Raw genomic sequence first — 19,586 nt, forward strand, 5'->3', positions numbered from 1 at the left:
GCTATTATTATAAATTTATCACTTGGATTCTTTTTCTTTTAGTACCCTTTTACTCTGAGAAGTACCCAGTTTGGACTGTACATTCTCTGGTCTGCATCGAGGCCAGGAAGGGACCACCCCCTGCCGCCCCCTGCCATCCCCCACTGAGGGACCCTCTTTCCAGAAACCTTTCCTCCTGGAGCCAACAAAGCAGATTGCCCAAGATCCCTGGCAATCCTGGGGTCCTTAGAAAAACAGTTGGAATTTGTGTGGCAGTAGTTGTTTTATAGGATAGCTGTTTTCAGGTATCTATGTTGCACCTTTTTAAATGTCAACAAAGGTAGTGATAAAGGCACCCTGAGCGGCCCATTGGCCGCTGCGATGGTTACTGACACCTGGTCGCCTCCCCCCTCGGTTATCCTTGTTGTGTTTTTGAAGCAAATCCCAGATACAGCACCGTTTCATCTGCGAAGGTGTCAAGAAGAGCAGTTGGTCCTTCCGAGACGAGACAAGGGGGTGCTCAGTTGTGGGGGCATTTCAGTCAGCATGTCAGTGAGTTTCCGGCGTGAAGGGTTGTCTGCCTTTTTAACCTAAATGAGAATGAGTCAGTGGCTGTCCCGTTGCCATATCCCTGCACAGTCTCAGAGGGACTGTGCGCAGTCCTGCACAGAGGGAGGCCTGGGCCCCCGGAGCTTTGGGTGTCCAGGAGTGTGGGGGGATGGTTTGGACATCTCTGGTGGCAGGACGTTGCCTCACAGCCCATTGGAGGCAGGAGGCGTGTGCCAGTGTGTGAACCAATGCACTCAATGAGGGCAATGTTTCTTCTGAGTTGGCAGGTAGGGGACAGCGGGGAGCTGTGGGAAGGAGGTTCGGACCATGGGGAGAGGCAAGGCCAGGTGGCTGAGTGAGGAGAGCAGTAACGAGCAGATCACAGGGTGCTCTGGGCCGCTCATGAGAGCCAGCAGCTGATGCCCAGAACAAAGCTGTCGCCCAGCAGGGTAGTCTGTGAGTCCCCCACCCCCCCCACCCCATCAATATAAACCCCACGAGTTTATATTGATCAGGATGCTTTTCAGCTACCGGGGAACAGAACTCAACTCAAAATAGGTTAAATAAAAAGAAGATTGTTGGTTCACCTAACTGAATATGCAGGGCATGCTTCAGGCATAGCTGGATCCAGGTGCTCAAATAGTGGCATCAGAATCCAGTCTAATAGAACAGCGGAGGGTCAGCCCCACCAAAGTCACACAATCAGAGCACGGGGTGGGTAGAGAAAACCCAAGGTGCTATTGCCAGGAACAGGAGGATGTGCTGGGCAGGCAGGAAGCAGGTGTTCTCACCACGGGAACATCCACAGGTCCAGGGGTGGTCCAGGGCTAGAAATAGGGCAGAGCCAGAAGGGTCAAGCCCCAAACCCGGGGTGCGGCCACAAGCAAGATGGGCACCGCAGACTGGGAGCCCTGGGTCAGGTCCACCTGGTATGTTTAGTTGCCCACAGCAGTTTTAAAATCATAGAATTCCACAAGGCTGTCCAAGTTTCTGGTGGAAACCAAGAGATGCATCCACGCTGGGCCCATGATGCCACCAGGAAAACAGTCGGATCAGGGAATGCAGCCAGAAGCCCCTGCTGGCCGCAGTCTCCAGCGTTCCCTATTGCCCACCCCCAGAACACCCGCCTTGCCTGTGTTCTCACCCCTTCCATTTGGGCACTTGCGTCTGCACTTCAGGACCTAGAGGGGGTACCAAGGGCGGGAGAGGCTGAGAGAGTGTGGGCCCAGGGCCCCAGCCAGGTAGCATGAACAGGAACAGAACAGAGGGTGCAGGGGGCCCCACAGGCCCCCAGGAAATGCAGACAAAGTTTAGAGTATCCGGGCAGTGACGGCCAGCTCCTCCCAGCCACCCAACGGGGCCACCGTGTCCTGGCCATCCATCTCCTGCCCAGTCAAGCCCTGCTGTTCTGCTCCAGGGCCCAGGCCCAACGTGTCCTCCAGCCTGCAGCTCTTGGCCCCAGAAGCAGAAAAGCCCTGCAGTTCAACAGATCAAGATGGTTCCTACATTCTCCTCCCACCCACTCCCCAAAAGGCACACACTCATACACACACACGTCTTGGCAGCTGGCGAGCGCTAACGTGGCTGAATTGCTATTGGGGACTTTGAAGGAAGCTAATTAAAACCAGCTGAGATGTGAAAAGCTGGAAGGTGGCAGGAGCCAGGGACAACTTTCCATGGGGCTCCGGAGCCAACTCTCTGCCACCGCCAGCCGTAGTGTCCAGCCAGGCCCCGCGACAGCCCAGCCTGGCCAGAGGAGGGACCGGCCAGGAAACTGCCCCTGCACGAGGCCGAGAGCTGCACGCGGGGTTGAGGCAGGAAGGCAGGGTGTGGGGGTCGGGGTGGAGTGGCGGAGGGGCCACAAGGCTGCTCACCTCTGTGCCTGCGGGGTCACCAGCTGAGGCTCCAGGAGCAGTCCTGCCCTTCCCTGAGGGTGCTCTGCAGAGCACCCCACAGCCCCATCCCCCGTGGCCGGGGCTGGGGCCCCACACCTTGCACTCAGAGGAGCAGAGTGAGCTTCTTCAGAAGGTCCCTGTTGCACCCTGTTGATCATCAAAGCAATTGCCACTCCATGTCAGACACAGATGTTTAAAAAGTGAGCCGGTGAGGCCCCATCCCTTCCAATCCCCACCGCAGACTTCCAGAATTCTCTCCATGAGCACAGGCTGGCTTCTGTTTGCTTTTTACGAGATAGATCTCACTGCGCGCACGCCATGGGCACCTTGCTTCTCCATTAGGGTGGTACGGGGTTGGTACTGTTCCCATTGAGTGCATTTGTTCTCACACTGGCACACAACTCCTGCCTCTAGCAGGCTGTGAGGCAATGTCCTGCCACCAGAGATGTCCAAACCATCCCCCCACATTCCCGCCCCCCCCCACCGCTGCTCCACCCTCATCTCTGCGACAGCCCCCCAGGAGCACCTGGGAGTCTGTGCTGCAGTGACCAATCCTGTCAATGGCGTTTGGGGCTGCCAGGTTGCTTTTCTGTTTCTTCCAATCTTTGCATAACCTTTCCAATCTTAGCATAAACATGTTATTTTAGAAAAAAAGAGCGGGGGGAATCATCAGGCTGTGCCTACAGGCTTGGAGGTGGTTGCACATATCAGTCAGTCCTACCGATGCCCGAGGCAGTCTGTTGGGATGGCACCCGGCCTTTGCTCCCCAGCCGCCGTGACCCCAGCGGGTGCCGGCAGTCGGCCTCAGCGGGGCGAGTGGCAGAGCCTTAGGGGACCATGTCCCCAGGCAGAAACGGCTGGCCCAGAGCTCCCGTGTGCATGAGCCAGCGCACCTGCCTGCACGTGTGCGTGCACACCAGAGTCCCCCGCCTGTGTGTGCACACTCAGATGCATGCACACACACCACCCTAATTCTCGCCTCCCCCAGAGCCTACCTGAGCAGGAACCTTGTAACAGGCACCATCTGCTGGACACTTGGGCCAGCGGAGGGAGTCACCAGGCCTCCAAGAACCGGCTCAGCCAAGGCACCACCACCGCCCCCCCCACAAGTGGAGCCCCAGGGGTGGGAGGGCCAGTGGTGTCATACCCATTTTTCTGGTGGGGAAGTGGAGTCCCAGAGAGATGCTTTCCTAACATCACTTTAAAACATCTACACTTTCTTTATCTTATAGCCAGGCCTGTCCATTCAACCTCAGGGCAATGGGAGAGATTAGCTAATATAAAAATGATGATAATGGAATAATAGCTTGCAGCCACTGAGGCATAGAACCAGCTCACTGGTTTCCATACAGTGTCTGATGTCACCCCACAGACCATGGGAGGTAGGGATGACCCGTTTACAGGTGGGTGAATGAGGCTCAGAGAGGTTAAGTCAGTTGCCTGAAGTCACACAGCAAAGAAGTGGTGGTGCATGTGCTCTCACCATGACACCATAATGCCTTTGGTCCCAGTCTCCCAAGAGGGGGCTGCCTGGCCTGGGCCCCCAGCTTGTGAGTGGGGCCAGGACCCCTCTCTCTGGGGTCGGCCTGCCTTGGGCTGCCACTCACACCATCTTCCCCTACAGATAATGGTCAGGGTGGTCCCACACAGGGGAGGCTACAGAGCCCAGAGGCCAAGGGCAGTGTCTGGCTTCTTAGTGCATGCACTGGGCTCCCTCCCACTGCCCAGGAGACAGAGAGGGGACCATGGGGACATGCTAGCTGGGCAGGCGATGGGACAGACACACTGTCTCCCCTTCCTCTTCTGTCCACTGGACCGGAGCCCATGACAATTGCATCGTTCAACCCCCGAGGCTCTGGTCCCTCACCCCAGAGCAGCGGTCCAGGGCAGTGTCACTCCAAGTGAAAGTCATCCCCAGGTCAGGGTCACTCCAGTTCAGGGTCACCTCCAGGTCAGGGTCACCCCCGGGCCAGGGTCACCCAGGTCAGGGTCACCCCCAGGCCAGGTTCATCCCAGGTCAGGGTCACCCCCGGGCCAGGGTCACCCAGGTCATGGCTGCCCCCAGGAAGACCACCTTCCTGCAGCAAGGTGTGCACTGCCCTGTCCTTCCCTACCCTACACTCTCCCCACTCAAGAGCTTCGAACAAGCTGGGTCTCCAAGGTCCCCCCTCATGAGAGGAGAAGCCCCCAGTGGACTGGGAGGGCAGGACCCCGTGTGACCGGGCCCTGTGCCCACAGCCCCAGAGCTGCCCCTCTTGCTCTGGGGAGGGACTGGCCTGGATGACTTGCCCCTCCAGGCCCACGGCAGCTCGGAGACCTCGGCTGGGCACACAGTCAGACACAGGCAGCACCTGGACTGGGGCTTCCCCTCCCTCAGAAGGGAGCGAGGAGGATAAATCCTGGCCACCAATGTCAGCACCAGCCTCCTGCTCTCACTGGCTGTGCCGTGATCTCGAAAGCCAGCTATTAGTACCTTCTGAGCCTCAGCGTCCTCACCTGTAACACAGAGGAGGGAATTCACAGCCACTGAGCAAACACTGCACCAGGCCTGGGACACCTGGCATCTCCTTTTGTCTCAGCGCAGTGCTGGGAGGTGGGGACTGGTCGGCAGGGTGGCAGGAAGGCTGTTACCGCGCATGTGCCTCACCCAGGCTGCCCCCCACCCCGGTAAGACAGTGGGAGAGACAAGCTCGCCGCGTCTTGTTCCCTTTGTAGCTTGGCGCCCAGGTAGCTCAGAGCTTAATTTGGCCCTCCCAACAGATTTTGGCTTCTGTCCTGACAACCTGTGGTGTAGGCACCATTTTTCCTGTGCCCCTTTTAGTCCTGGCTTGGGCAGAATTACAAGCTTTAAAGAAAGAAATTGGTGGGAGGGGAATTAAAGATGGAGGAAGAGAGGCAGGGGCTGCTGCCATCAGACCAGTGTGAGGGGACAGCCCTAACCAGCAGTCAGGGTCAGCACACTCCAGGGGCTCAGAGTCAGCCAGAGTCATTCCTGCACACACCCATGAGCACCAGCTGTATGCACAGCACTGCCTCCGGCATCTTCTCTCTCTCCTCCACGTGTGTGTGTGTGTGTGTGTGTGTGTGTCTCAGGCCCCCTTCCAGTCCCCAGTGCTTGGCTCACACAGGCTTCCTGCCTGGATGGGGCTTGCCCTCCTCCAACCGCTGCAGACCCTCACTGTCTCAAAGGCGGCCCCCTCCACCTCCACCTCGAAGGCCAGAGGGAGAAGACTCTGGGGCCGGGCTCCCCACGGCCATCAAAGAAACACATGGTCACAATGCCTTTTCAGTCCCTGCAAAATATTCCGCTGTCTTCCTTTCTTCCCTCCTTTTCTCCAGCTGATGAAAGAAAAACAGCCCGAGGGCTGGGGAGGGAGGGGCGTTCTGCGGGTCTCAGCCAGCGCCACCCTCGGAGGCCAACAGAGCCAGGACTTGTCTGGGATGAATATCCGCGTTATTTGGGCTGCACCCCTTAGGGCCGGGGCCCCTTGCTGGCCAGCCATCCACTTCGGGCCCCTCTGCAGGGAGGCAGGGACATGGGGGCTGTGTCTCCCAGGCTGCCAGCAGGGGTTATGACTCCAGAGACCCCCAGAGTGCAGTCCGTGGAGGTCCCCTGGGGGACCCTGGGCTCGGGCGTCCCTGACCTCACTCTGGCTTAGTTCCCCCCAGCTCTGCAGGTGCAGTGTCAGGGCCCCGGGGGCGCCACATGAAATGGGTGGAGGACAGAGGTGGGGACACGTGACTGTGGAGTCTGAGGTCACCCGGGCAAAACCAGGGTCTGTGATGGAGGCTGGCAGCCCGTCCGCGTGGGGAGCCACTGCAGAGCGGTGGGGGCACAGGGGTCCTCAGGGTGGCGATGTTCCCTCTCACATGCTGTGTGCGTGTCTTGTGTACATGCGCACACATGCTATAAAAACATACGTGCTTTATGAATGTATGTAAATACACACTTTTATACGTATGTCCACTTCATGATGAAATTTAAAATAAAGCTGGATAAAGCAGGGCCAGGAGATATTAACAGAAAGTGCTGGGGACCCGGGTCAAGGTGGTCAAAGGACCCAGTGGTCAGAGGTGCCACTGGTCAGCCAGCACATGGGCAGGGAAGAGCCGTCCGCGGCTGTCTAGGGAGCAGGGCTCCAGCCAGAGGAGGCTGAGGTGAAGCCCCGGGCTGGGTGAACGAGGGCTCCGGGTAGGGCCCCTGCCCTGGAGGCTGTGGGGAGAACGGACTGGGGAAGGGGCGACAGGGGTGCAGGGGGGTGACCGCAGTGGCCAGTCTGCCCCCACCTTCATGTGGCATCTCCTCCAGGTCTGTCTCTCCTTTCTCTTCTAAGGACAGGGCCACCCTGACCTAGGATGGCCCATCTTGACCACCCCTACAGAGACCCTGTTCCCAGTAAGGCTGCATTCCCAGGTGCCTGGGGCAGAGGTGGGGGTGGGTGGTCAGGACCTGCTGACATCTTTGAGGGGACACAGTCCAGCCCACCCACCTCCCACCACTCACACTGCCTGGGTAAAGCAAGGGCACACAGACCTGAAGGAGAATCATACCCGTTCAGACTCTGCAAGGAGGGGTCCAGACCCCAGGCAGCCATGGCGGGGAGGTCTCTGAGGGACGTTCCCAGAACAGGGACCCTGGAGGGAAAGGCCCCAAGGCATTCTAGAAGGCCCAGGAGGCAGGACCCCGACAGTCCAGGGGCTCACAGCCAGGATGGGACTTGATTCCAATACCAGCAAAGCTGTGGAGCATTTGCAAAGGGGGATATGGCCCCCATCTGTGCTTGGAAAGACCCCCTGGCTGCTCTGGGGAGAGGGAAGTGCGAGAGGCCCCAGGGAAGCTGGGGACAGAGCATTGCAGACAGGAGATGGTCGCCTGGTCCAGTGAGAGAGGGGCACCAGGGATGCAGCCAGATGGAGACCAGCCCAGGTCTCCCGGCCTGCGGCCTGTAGGCTGTGTGTTCACGGGCAAGTGTCCCAGCCCCTCCCGGCCCATCTGCAGTGAGGATGAAGGTCCCCTTCTTGTCACACAGCTGGACAGGACCAGTGTGTCATCCAGGACTTCAGACCAGCCCCCCCGCCCCCAGTGTCCTGGAGACCGAGCAGACCCCTGCACCAGCCAACCCTGCCCTCCCCGGGGAGGAACCCCACCCTTACAGGCAGCTGCCAGCAGCGGGTCTGGAAAGGACCGGCCTGGGTGCTTGTGGTGGGCGGTCGGTGACAGACAGCTGCTGGCGCCTCCTACATGGGAGGGGAACCTGAACACATCTGTCCCTCCTGGAACCTAGGCCAGCCTCAGGCCAGGAAGATGCCCGGGTGCGGGCCTGGCACACCCCCACCCTCCCTCAGGCCACAGTGCTCAGCTTGCCCTCGGTCTGCAGAGCCTCCCCGGGCCCTGCCCTCTCTGCAGCCTGCTGTGTGGCCTGGGGCACAGGGCATAACCTCTCCGACCCCCACTTTGCCAGTGCAGGATTTTCCCCCTCCATCAGGGGTTCCAGCAATCCTAGAGCTTTCCAGGGCGTCGCAGGCCTTCACCAGACGTGGCGTCAGGAGACCTGAGTTCACATCCTGAGCACCCTAAACCTGGCCCCCTAGGGGGGACATGGAGGGGCACGGTGTCCATCCTTTCCCTGGCGCCTGGTGGGGAGCCTGGCCACAGATGAATGAGTGAGGGAGCCGGTGACTGAACTCATCCCCCCACTGAGGGCACAGCCTGGGGGGGCCTCCACCCACAGGAAGGTCACGGGAGACCAACCACAGCCCCAGTCGCCCCAGCCGCTTCAGCCCACAGTACTTATTTTGTCTTAGGTGAATTTGCTGCCAAAGTTTTAAAATGGGGAGATTTCACTTTAAAACCTGGATTTCTGGCTTTTCCTGAAAAATCAGAGGGCTGCCTCTGTGCTGGATTTCCCGGCTGAGCAGCTGCCCGGCGGGCGGGGCAGGCAGGGTGGGTGCCAGGCGCTCCTGCAGCCGTGGACCCGTCCGCGGGGAGGAGAGCGGGTGCCGGTGGTCTGGCCTCTTCCCCTCCGTGAAGAAACACATGTTGATGCGGGCAGGGTGCTTGGCTCCAGGGCACGGAAACGCTTATACTAAGGAAAAGCTCAGTCCAAGGGGAGAAACAGCCGAATCCACAGTGTGTCCGAGAGGATGGGACTGAGTGGTGAATCGCACACAGCCAGGTGAGCCCAGGGACTGCCCGACCTGGGGAGGGGCGAGGCAGGAGCAGGGGACAGACCCAGAGGGCTCCCCCTGGAGCCCCCCTTCCCTTTCTCCACCCTCGGGGGGGTGCGGACAGGACAGCAGGCACTGAGCGAGGGAGCAGCCGTAAATGAGAGGCTGGGACCGCGCCTTCCGGGAAGGGCCGTCGCTGCCCGCGGGGGCCGGCCGGCAGCCCTGTGTCTCAGCACCGAGTCGTGTGAGTGAGTGCCTGTCCCGTCGGCCTGCGGCCCCTGCTCCACAGCCCCTGGCTGTGCGCCCACCCTCGGGATCTCAGCTGCCCCTTCTGTGCAGAGCTGGTGGGTGCGAGACGGGGCCTCCCTGCCCAGCTCCGGGCAAGGTTGCCGCCGGGTGTCGTGCCCAGGCAGGGGCGGGTGGCTTGGTGCTGGCGCGGCTCCGGCCAGCGCTGCCTCTGGCTCTGTGGCCTCGGCCTTTCCTTCTGTGGACAGCGGTGCCCCCTGCAGCCGGCCCTGGATGCGCTCTGGGGACAAACAGGCTGGGGAGGTACCCCGGTCCTGCCCCCTGCCCCACCCCCACCACGTTCTAGGAGGCGAGGTGACAGGTGCCATCAGGGGAGGGCTGGCAGGGAGGGCACAGAGGGGTCTTGGCGAGGCGGGGACCCTGAGCTCAGGCAGGGCAGCACAAGTCATGGACGGGGAAACAGCCTGAGGCTGAGGAGGAGCTGCCAGGCCCCTCAGCCTCAGACGCCGGGGCCTCTGGTTCCCTGCACTTGTCACACCTCGTGCCCCTCGACCATCAATCCCAAGGGTCACCAGGAGGAAGGAAGGGGCTCCCTGCCTGGTTCCCCTGCCAGCATGCATTCCCCCCAGAAGCCTTGGAGTCTGATGCTCCATGGCTCCCCAGTGCCCACGCTTCACCCCAACATGCTGAGTGCTCCCCACACATGGGCACCTGCGGGGTGGGCCTCAGGAGCCGGGAACAGATGTGGCCGACCTGGCAGGGATAATGAGAAGGAAGTGTGTGTTCCTCCCCTGCCCCCCGCCGGAGGAGCCCGGGGCCCCCAGAGTGCAGGTGTGATGCCGGGTGGGGAGTGAGCTGGCCAGGCGGCAACTCCCGGGAGACGGACAGACAGTGGCAGTGACAAGGCCCTCAGGTGGTCAGGGCCTGTGAGGGAGCAGGACAGAAGGTCCCACAGCTGCAGTGGGAGGCTGGGGGCCTGCAGGGCCACATCTCCCTCCTGCCCTCCACCCTCTGGAACAGCCAAGCCCCGCAGATGCCCTCAGGGAGGGCAGCCTCCCGCCCCTGGGACCAGGGGCTCCGTGGTGCCAAGCCGCTGCAGCCAGAGGCCCACAGCCACCCCGATCGGCCCCTTCTGAGCTCTGATCACCCACCACAGCGAGGGCACCCGGGGGAGGCTTTTCAGAGGGGCTTGGTCAGCCGGGTCTGGCTGGCCAGGGCAGAGCTCGGCCAAGCGCTTGGAGCCCAGCTGCCCAGAGACAGCCAAGGCCGTGCTGTCAGAGGACAGGCTCGCGGGAACGTGAGGGGATTGTCCTTTCCCGGGCCACCGCCAGCCGTGTGGGCACGGCTGGTCCCATTTAGGCACCAGGATGATGGCAGACATCCCTCACCACCGAGGAAGCCCCTGGAGCAGCTGGGACCCGCAGCGGGACTCCAGCCCCCCAGGTCCTCTCAGGACACAGCCTGGCTTGTCCGCAGATGATAAGGCAACAGGAGAGTGGGCAGAGCTTGGAAGTGGCCGGAGTGGAGCACCTATCCCCCAGCATGGAGGAGCCGAGGCCCCCACATGCCAAGTCTCGATTTTCTCATCTGTAAATTGGGTTGAGTGCCTGCCTGCTTCCCAGCCGTGGGGCCATGAGCCCAGCGGGCAGCAGGCATCTCACTGAATCGATTGCCCGGGGTATGTCACCTGACACACGGCCCCCCACAACCCCCGATGCAGCAGATCCCCAACTGTCCAGGGCCCCCCACCTGGCTGCTGCCCAGTGGGCTTCACTAACCCTCTGGTTCTGAGGAATGAAATCATAATCACTTTTAATTGAGAAAGGAGGCTGATAGGATTCTGAACTTGATAGGACAGTAATTAAGCTGCCGAGGAAGCTCATTAATCTTGTCACTCAGGAGATAGCTCGTTAAAGCCCGCCATCCCTGCATCCCCGCCAAGCACAGTGACCTCTCCGCAGGCCCCTGCTTCTCACGCGAAGGCCCCGTGTGGGGTGACATGGTTGCTTCCAAAAGCCAGAAGGCTTCCAGGCCCTGTTTGGGGGTCTCAGGCACAGGGTGGGAATTCCAAGGTTGTGTCCCAGTTCATTTACTTCCCTCAGCCTCAGCCTCCTCTCCTGTAAAATGGGTCTGATGTATACTCCACCCCAGGCTGGCTGGCAGGTGAGATGATGGCCTGGGGCTCACTGTCCCGAGGCCTGGAAGAGCCAGGAGCAAGCCCGGCCCAGGGAGGCCCATAGAACATACAAAACAGGCCCGATGCATTACAGGGTCCCACCGCCCCTCTGCAGCCTGGTCCCTGCTGTCTGTCACACGTCAGGATCACAGGGTGTCCAAGCTTCCCAGGCACACTCTGGCCCCAGCCCAGGCTTCAGACCAAGACTCGGCCTCTGGGTGCTGGTCCTCGACCCACCCTGAACAGCGGAGTTCTGGAAGCCCGTCTCTCATGTGAGGGCCGTGGAAAGGAGAGGGTGTGGACAGAGCCCCTCTAGGCACCGGCGCTGTAACGACAGTGCCCGCGGACTCTGCGTCACAGGTTGACAGAGGACTGCCAATGTTTATAACCAAGAGTCACATGTGGATGATTGGAGGGTCGATTGGAGGCAAGGATGGAGACAACCTTTCCTACAAAATCAAAAGTGCCCAGAGCCTTGAACACCCTTCAACCTCCAGAATGTCTCAGCCTGGCCGTGACCCCAGGCTCCAGGACAAGGGCAGGCCCAGGGGCTGCGGGGGCTTTTTCAGAACCACTACACCCCATTTGGAGTGATGTCGCCCTTCCCTTCTCTGGGAGGCCAGGAGCTGGGCCTCCTCTGGCCCCCAGCTTCTGTTACCGGCTGATTCGAGTGTCGCTGGGCTGCTGCCCTCCTGGTCTCTGCTGCTGTGTGGCCTTGGGCAAGCTCCCCCCTCTCTGAGCTGCCATTCCCCACTTGTGCAGGGAGCTCCCTGCGCGAGGTGCTCCCAGGGGTGCTCATGTGGAGTTCTGGAACCAAGCTGCCCCCAGGTCCCTCTGAAGAAAGTGCCCCATTCAGCATGGCTTTCAAGGTGGCCTCCGCGGAGACCCGGCCACTATCTCTTGTGCTTACAGCCCCACCGCCCTCCCTGCCCTGAGCAGCCTGGCATGGACGAGCTGCCTGTCGGCTCTGGGATGGTCGGCGCTCACTCCATTCACCTGGGACTTGGGTGGGGGTTTCCCGGGGCCACTGAGCCCCAGTATGCTCCTGCAGATGGGACCCCGGCAGTCCTGACAGTGGTGGGGTGGGGGGAGAGACCCTCCAAGGCCAGGCAAGGGGCAACCAGAGTTCCTTGGGCAGAGCTTGGTACACTTAACTTCTAGGGTGTAAGACCTGCTCCCAAAACATCAGCCTCACCAACAAACATTCCTGGACCCGGGCACTATGTGGAGAGATGGGGAGCCTGAGGGTGCTGTCTGTGCACCCCCACACCTGCCTCCCCCCAGCAACTCCCCACCTGCTGGCTGCTGCACACAGAACATCCTGAGGCCCCATCTAGAAATGCGGGCCAGAGGCAGAGAGCGGGCAGCCCTGCACAACCCTGGGAGGGGTGTGGGGGCATGCGTGTGGTGTGAGCATGTGCATGTGTGCATACATTCATGCGTGTGTGCAAATCCGTATGTGAGGGTGTGTGTCCCCATGTCCGTGGACTCATCTGCCTGTGGGTGCCTGTGGGCCCAAGCATGTGCAGCTGTGTGTCCTGCACACCCCCTGGTGGCCCCCCAGACCCTGAGCCCCAGGTGAGGCCTGGGCCCCAAGGTCCCCAATGCGTGTTTCGTCCTGTTCCGTGACATTGTGCTTAGGTGGGTGGGGGCGCGCCCGCTAACAGTGACCACAGCGCTCCCAGAGGTGCCTGGCGAGGTCAGCTGGCGGGCTGGGCAGACCCAGCTCCTCTGCTGCCGGGCTGGTCTCCCGGGGGGTTTGCAGAGGGGCAGACAGTGGGGCCTGAGCAGCCTGACCTGGGCACCCATCGGGCAGCCTGCTTGCGGAGGCGTGTGGTTTGGCAGAGGCAGGCGGCAGGGGGGAAGCGTGTTCCCCAAGAGACTGACAGGTGGGCCTCGGGGCAGAGGCTTCCTGGCGCAGGTGGCCTTGGAGCTGGACCAGAAGGAGGGAAGGAGGGACACCCCCAAGGGCCCGGCCCGTGCAGGGGTCTAAGCAGGAGCCGCCTGGCATGCGGCAGCACAGAGGGTGGCAGGGGTGAGTAGGTACCAGGGAGGTGGCGGCAGATGAGAGCAGAGGGCAGGGGGGCGGGAGGGTCCAGGCAGCCTGTGTAGCCCCCTCGACGGGTGGGCACTGAAGCAGGCGCTCAGGAATGATGGCACGAGATCCCCCATGGCCACGGGCAGTGCTGAGGGCTCCTGCCTGGGTCCCAGTGTCCTGACCTCTGCAGACCGTTCACCTGTCTTCCTCTTGAGTCTCCAGCCCTTCCCTGCTCAGCCTGTGGGCCAGTGTGGTCCCTCCCATCCTGCTGTTTGGGCACCGAGGCCCTTGGAAAACTGCTGGTGTCCAAAGAGCACCAGTCAGCACAGGCGTCAGGGGTAGCCCTTCCTGGGAGTGGTGGCCAGGCCCAGAATCACCTTTGATTTCGGCGGCTCTCCTGAAGCCAGGTGGTCAGCTGCGCCAGCAAGCACGTCCATATCCACACAGGCCCTTGGGATGTGCCAGATGAGACACTGCAGTCCGGCAGCTGAGGCCAGGGCGCGGCTTCTTGGGCAGAGCCAGGCGTGGACAGATAGCCCTTATCTCTTCCTGTGTCCACCCTGCCCCAAATCGTTCTGCACCCCCTGGTCCATCCTCCTTCAAGGCCCTGCTTGGACTTCCAGGGCTCCCAGCACTGTCAGAGTTAAGGTCCTAGTTCTGCGTCATGTCCAGAGTGCAGCCATGTGGTGTCAGCAGGCTGTGGGACTTGTTCTAGGAGGAATCAGCCAAGAACTAAGTCAGGAGCCTTTTCACACCCCCCCTCCCCGCCCCGAATATGGGTCTCAGAGGAACAGGAGGGATGGAGGCATTCGCGGCTTCCGTGGGCAATGGGTCCAGCCTTTCAGCACGAACCCCTGGCAGCCCCGCGGCCGCCTCCCTGTCAATTGTGAAGACATCGTTTTCTCCCCACGTGCTCCTCTTATCTGACTCCTGTTAAAGGATCTCAAATATGCACCCCGATAAGGTGGAACGCACCCCCGCTTCCCAGTCCCATCCAACACCAGCCTCCACTTTCCCCCAAAGTAATTAAGATAAATGCAGCTGATAATTTGCCCAGGATTCTTAAACAGACCCTCGGGCCATATCTCAGATATAATTTTACCTGCTAAGGTTTATCTGAGCACTCGGGTAACAGATAGTTTTTAAGCAAAGCGGCAGCTTCTGAAGCAAAAGGAAAGGGGAATGTTTGTAAAATAAATGTCACAAGGAGCTGCCACAGCAGCCCCTCAGTGTGGGCTGTGCCGACCGAGACCCCGCCTCATCTGGGCTGGCCACCCTGCTCCGCTTGCTGGCCAGGATTTGGAGCCCGTCGTGGGGCTGGCTGGGAAGGGAGCTGGGCTGGGCATGGAGGGGACACAAGAGAGCAGCGTGTGGGGGAGGCTGGTGGGGGGCAGTCATGGGGCGGTGCCCAAGGCTGTGCCCCTCATGCTTTTCCAGCCACACTAGTCAGGGATGACCTGGAGCGGAGATGATCCGGTTGAGCTGGCGTGCAAGGTGTCCATCAGGGATTAGGCTGGCGGGGGGTGTGGGGGGCGGGCTGGTCCAAGCCACGGGCCAGCAGTGGTGCAGGCACGGGTGGCCAGGCAGCAGGGCCAGTGTCCAGGGAGGCACAGCTCAGGGCACTTGGCCTGGACGGGCAGCCAGAGGCAGGCAGGGGTCTATAAAGGGGCCCGGGTTGGTGCCTCCCAGGGGAGCATTGTGTCTGGGGGTGGCAGAGGGTGGAAGGGGATGCCAGGGTGGGGGGCAGGGTCCTACTCCAGGCTCTGCCTTAGACAGGCCAGTCTTCTGGGACCCTCAGTTTCCCCATCCACACCTGGTCAGGCTGGAGCCTGGCTGCCCATCACAGCCTGGTCTACCTAGCAGCACCTACATCTTGCCTCCTGATCGGTGTCTAGGATGGGGGGGCGGTGGGCCTAGAGTGTGTGTGTCCACGGCATCCCTGATCCGCCAGTAAGACCCCCGGTGGCTGCCCCCTCGCCAGCCTGCTCACCAACCCAGTTTCACCACACCTCCTGGCCAGGGGACCCATCCCCCACACCGTACCTGAGGGACCCTTACCCAAGGCCTGGCCACACATGGCCGAGGGTCACCTCCTCGGAGGGGCTTCTCAGACCCCTGTGCCTGCTACTGTCAGCCGGACCCTGCTTCCTCCCTCTGCCGTGGTCACGACCGGCCACTGCAAGCTCCATCCCAAAAGGCGTCACGCCATGCTGCCCTCACCCCATGGGGACCAAACCCCTCTCCAAGCCTCTGTTCCCACCTGTAGCAGGAGTGAGCACTGGCCACGAAGGGGGGCCATGAGGTCAAGGTGGTGTCCACACGGTCCTCTGTGGTCACTGCCGTTGCCTCTGCATCATCCCCTAAAGCTGCCAGCTCCTCAGGGAGGGACAGATGATACAGGAGAGGGGACAGCTGCCCAGCCTGCCCCCGCCCACACCTGCTCCCCATGCCCGTCCGGTCACCCAGTGCCCAGCCAGCAGAGGCCACACACGGGCGCCGCCAGGCCAAGGCCAGGATGGAGCAAGCGTGCAGCCTCCCCTCACAACCTCGTCCAATGCTGACCACTTCCCATGGCCAAGACAGGACAAGGGGACGAAAGGGCAGACGCCTCTACCCCACCTCACTGTGGGCCTCGCCCCTCACAGGTGGAAACCAGAAGGGCCAGGTTCCTGCCTGTTTAGAAGGTGTGGCCCCACCCTGATGAGACAGACATTCTAACGGGGAAGTTAAACACACCCACATCTGGGCAGGTCGGCAGCAGGGAGACCGAGGAGACCGCAGGGCCAGAACCAGGTCTACTGCCGGCCAGAGGTCCCGAGTCACAGAAGATGGGCGGCCTGAGGGGTCAGCAGCCCCAGCCCCTCATCTAGAGCAGAGGAAACTGAGGCCGCAGGACCCGGGGAGCTTTGGCAGCGAGGGGGGTGGTGGAGCAGAAAGCTCTGACCCAGCAGGGCCATCTGTGCTGAGCTGCCCAGACACCAGGTGTTGGGGGACAGCCCCCTGCCGAAGGCTCCCAAAATCATTCCTGCTTCACCAGTGGACATACACATAACTGAAAGGGCTTCTTGGAAGAGGCAGGCTGTAGAGGAGCCTGGAGGAGCAGTGACTGCATTCAGAGTCAGCGTCTGCGGGCTTAGTGTGCGGTTCCGTCCAGCCTCCCAGCCACAAGCCTTTGAGGCCAGAGCTGTGGTCATCCCATTTTATAGCCAGAAGTGCTAGAGCCAGGATTCAAGTCCGGGCCGAGCTGACCCCCTTGCCAATGGTCTCCCTTTAGAAGTGAGTGGGAATTGGGAAGGTGGGGGAGAAGGCGGGGGCATCTGCGCAGGGGCACTGCTTAGACAAAGGCCTGAGAGGGTCCAGGGGAGTGGGCAGGAGTGGGCATGAGGGCCCGGATCAAGGACAAGAGGCCATAGCTGAAATGGGGCAGGTTGAAAGGAGAGGTGAGGGCAGAGGGTCAGGAGCAGAGCCTGGACTCTGCTGCAGCCTGGGGTCCATGGGGAGGGGGCACTGGAGGGCAGGGGCCCAGGCCTGCAGCAGGACACCCCTCACCAGGAGCTGCCACCCATACCCAGCTGGAGCCAGCCAGCACCACCGAGGGCTTGAGTTACCCAGAGGCTGGGGCCAGGTGGTGTTTCTGAGTGAAAAGGAGACGCCTGCACTCCTGGAGTTCCCGGGGGCAGGCCAGGGTCTGGGGGATTGGATCTCCCCACTTCAAAGGGGCCCCAGGCCTGCTGAAACCCACACCGGCCAGAACCAGGGGGCTTTGCCAAGAGCCTGGGCAGGGATGGGAACCCAAGACCAGGCAAATGCTGCCCCCTGCCTGCCCCACTGTCTGAGCACCCAGGACGGGCCGTCAAGTCCCTGAAGGGGCAGCCAGGCTGGGGTGCCCTGGGTGCTGCAGGCAGAATGTGTGGCCCATTAGCTCTGCCCACAGGTCCGCACATGGAGCAGGGCCACCTCAGGAAGAGAGGGGCCCTGAGGTGGGGCCAAAGTGCAGAGCCACTCGGTCCTGCACAGGGCAAGCATGGTCCCCGGAGCCCTGCCTCACATTGCCCCATGTTTGCTGCATGCTATGTGACTTGGACAAGTCACACAATCTCTCTGAGCCTCAGTTTCCTCATCTGTGGTTCCTGTTGATGTTTCACAGCAGAGGCAGAGGCAGTCACTCACCACCATGTGACAGACGCCTGACCTAGTGTCTGGCAGAAATGGTGAAGATCTCTGAATGCATGAAGGAGTGAGTGACTGAATGAAGAAGTGAGTGACTAAATGAAGAAGTGAGTGACTGAATGAAGGAGTGAGTGAATGAATAAGTGAATGAGTGAGTGAATGAATAAATGAATGAGTGAATGAATAAATGAATGAGTGAGTGAATGAATAAATGAATGAGTGAGTGAGTGAATGGGAAGCTGCAGGGAAGATCTCTGCATCCTGCAGGCCCTCCCCAGGACTTGGCCTGCCCCACTCCAGGCAAGGGCACGCTTCCCGCCCTGTGATGCCAGAAATCTCCACATCTCAGGATTCTCCACATCTCGGGGGTGGGGGGGGGGGATGCAAGTCGGCACAACCACCAAGAATTGTCCTAGTTGTTCCCTAATGCTCTGTGACACATAGCAGCTTGAAATCTACGGGTTTCTGTGGGTCCGGAATTTGGGCAGGTATTCTTTTCATCAGTCGCCAGTCGCCACGTCCAGCCCCTGTTGCAGGGGAGGGACTTGGGCTCCACCTTTTGGAGGGACGAGGATCAAAGAATTTGTGGCCAAATGTTGAAACCACAACAGTGGTTAACCTGACCATGTCTTTAGATCACAAGTGCATTTGCCCTTGACCATGCTGTTTCTTCCTTGTGTTTGTTCTGCTGGTCTCCTTACACATGTTCATTGCTCTACTACTTATAAAGGCCCAGAGAGGACAACCCAGCATCTGTCCACCCAGAAGGGTCTGGGTGTAGGCGTAGCTGTTCCGCAGAATGTTCCATAGCTGTGTGTTGGTGGAGAGGTGGATAGACAGACATCAGCCAGGAGTTGCTCTAGGGGTGCTGTGGAGGTACCACCAAGGTTCAGATGCAAAAAGTAATGCACAGTGGACTGTGTGTGCAGTGGACTGTCTCTTGAAGAAAGGGGGAGAATGGAAATATTTATTTACATTTGCTGGTATTTGCATCAAGAAACTCTGGAAAGAAACACAAGAAGCTGCTTCCTGTGCTGACCCAGCAAGGCAGGGAAAGAGTATCCGTGGGCTGGGGGTGGAGATGGGGGCATTGTGGAGACCTCTCACTTCAGACTTTCGAACCACAGGAACCTGTGATCTATGCACATGAAATACCACAACAAGAAACGTAAAATCACCCTTAACCCAGTGCGAAAGCAGCCAGCTGACCCCAGCCCTGCAGCCCAGCCCTGCCCCCGCCCCACCAGGGCTGGGGGTCCCCCAAGCTCACCCAGCTCCCCACAGCCCTGCCCTCAGCAGCTTTCCGGGGGCTCTGCAGGCGCTATGCTCCCTCGCCAGCTCCCCCTGGGGCTCTTGGTCCCCAGCCAAGCACCAGAGTGATGCTGACATGCTCCCCATTTTCTTTGCAGCCAAGAAATCCCCACCCACAAGGAAGCTGCGCAGCAATCCAGCTGAGGGCCGACTCCCAGGTTTGTAGAAGGGATGGCCGGCGTGGACACCAGAGCTGCCCGGCCCGGCCCCCACCTGCCCCACTGCCCCGTCTCCCTCCATCTCGCTCGCTTACTCGGGAAGTGCATCTCACCCATAAATCAGGGGTGACAATAACTCTCTGACCTCTCAAGCCACTGAGAGAACGAGAGGAGTGATGGGACGCACTCTGTGCCCTGGTCCACAGCAGGGCCCACGGGAGCTCAGGCCTCTGTTCTGCCATCATTATCCGTTCAGCACACGGCACCCAGGAGCCCTGCCCCCAAGGGCTGTCAACCCTTGGAGACCTTGAAAGGGGAGCTGAGGACTCGCCTGGGGCAATGCAGCCCAGAGCAGGGGGAGGCCTCCACCTCGGAGGGAGGACCTCCCCAGTAGGCAGGACTGGCCTGGCTGAGGAAGGGGCAAGGTGGGTGACAAGATGCCCTCTGCTGTCCGGCACCTGGACCACACCCCCTGAGTCGAGGAGTCCCTGCCCTGACCTCAGAGCTGGCGGCTGACCTCCCTGGACTGCCCCAGGAAAGCCAAGGAAATAAGTGAGGTGACCAGCCAGCCCCAGGCTTCCTCTGAGAATGAGACCCCCAGCACTGGGGTGGGAGTGGGGTTGTGGGGTCACAGAGACAAGAAGGGGGGCCTGGGGCTCCCCTCACCCAGCGTCTCCCTGCACTCCAGAAGCTCAACGTTTGGGGTGGGGCTTTTCTCCAGAGGCCTGTGGGGGCTGAGCTTCGCTTGAGGGTCATGAGCACACGGCACACACGTGTGCCCCAAACAGCAGGTCAACTCAGGGCCCAGGAAAAGGAGCCATCAGCTTCCGGAGGCTGGGGGTCCGCTGCAGGGGCAGCAGGTGGGAGCCTCGGCCAGACCCACCCTCTGTCCTTCC

General features: G+C 60.7%; 1 protein-coding gene across 1 annotated transcript in view; it reads left to right on the top strand.

The window, feature by feature from the left end:
• The window catches only part of ZNF469 (zinc finger protein 469), a 46,966-nt gene that overhangs the window by 14,180 nt on the left and 13,200 nt on the right, over positions 1-19,586 (top strand). The window contains exon 2 of the mRNA XM_043898265.1: positions 18,631-18,690. The gene's annotated coding sequence lies outside the window, so the exon portion shown is untranslated. The remainder of the gene's footprint in view (positions 1-18,630; positions 18,691-19,586) is intronic.

Source organism: Cervus elaphus, chromosome 4 (genome assembly GCF_910594005.1).
Source record: "Cervus elaphus chromosome 4, mCerEla1.1, whole genome shotgun sequence".
In the NCBI taxonomy this organism is placed as follows: domain Eukaryota; kingdom Metazoa; phylum Chordata; class Mammalia; order Artiodactyla; family Cervidae; genus Cervus; species Cervus elaphus.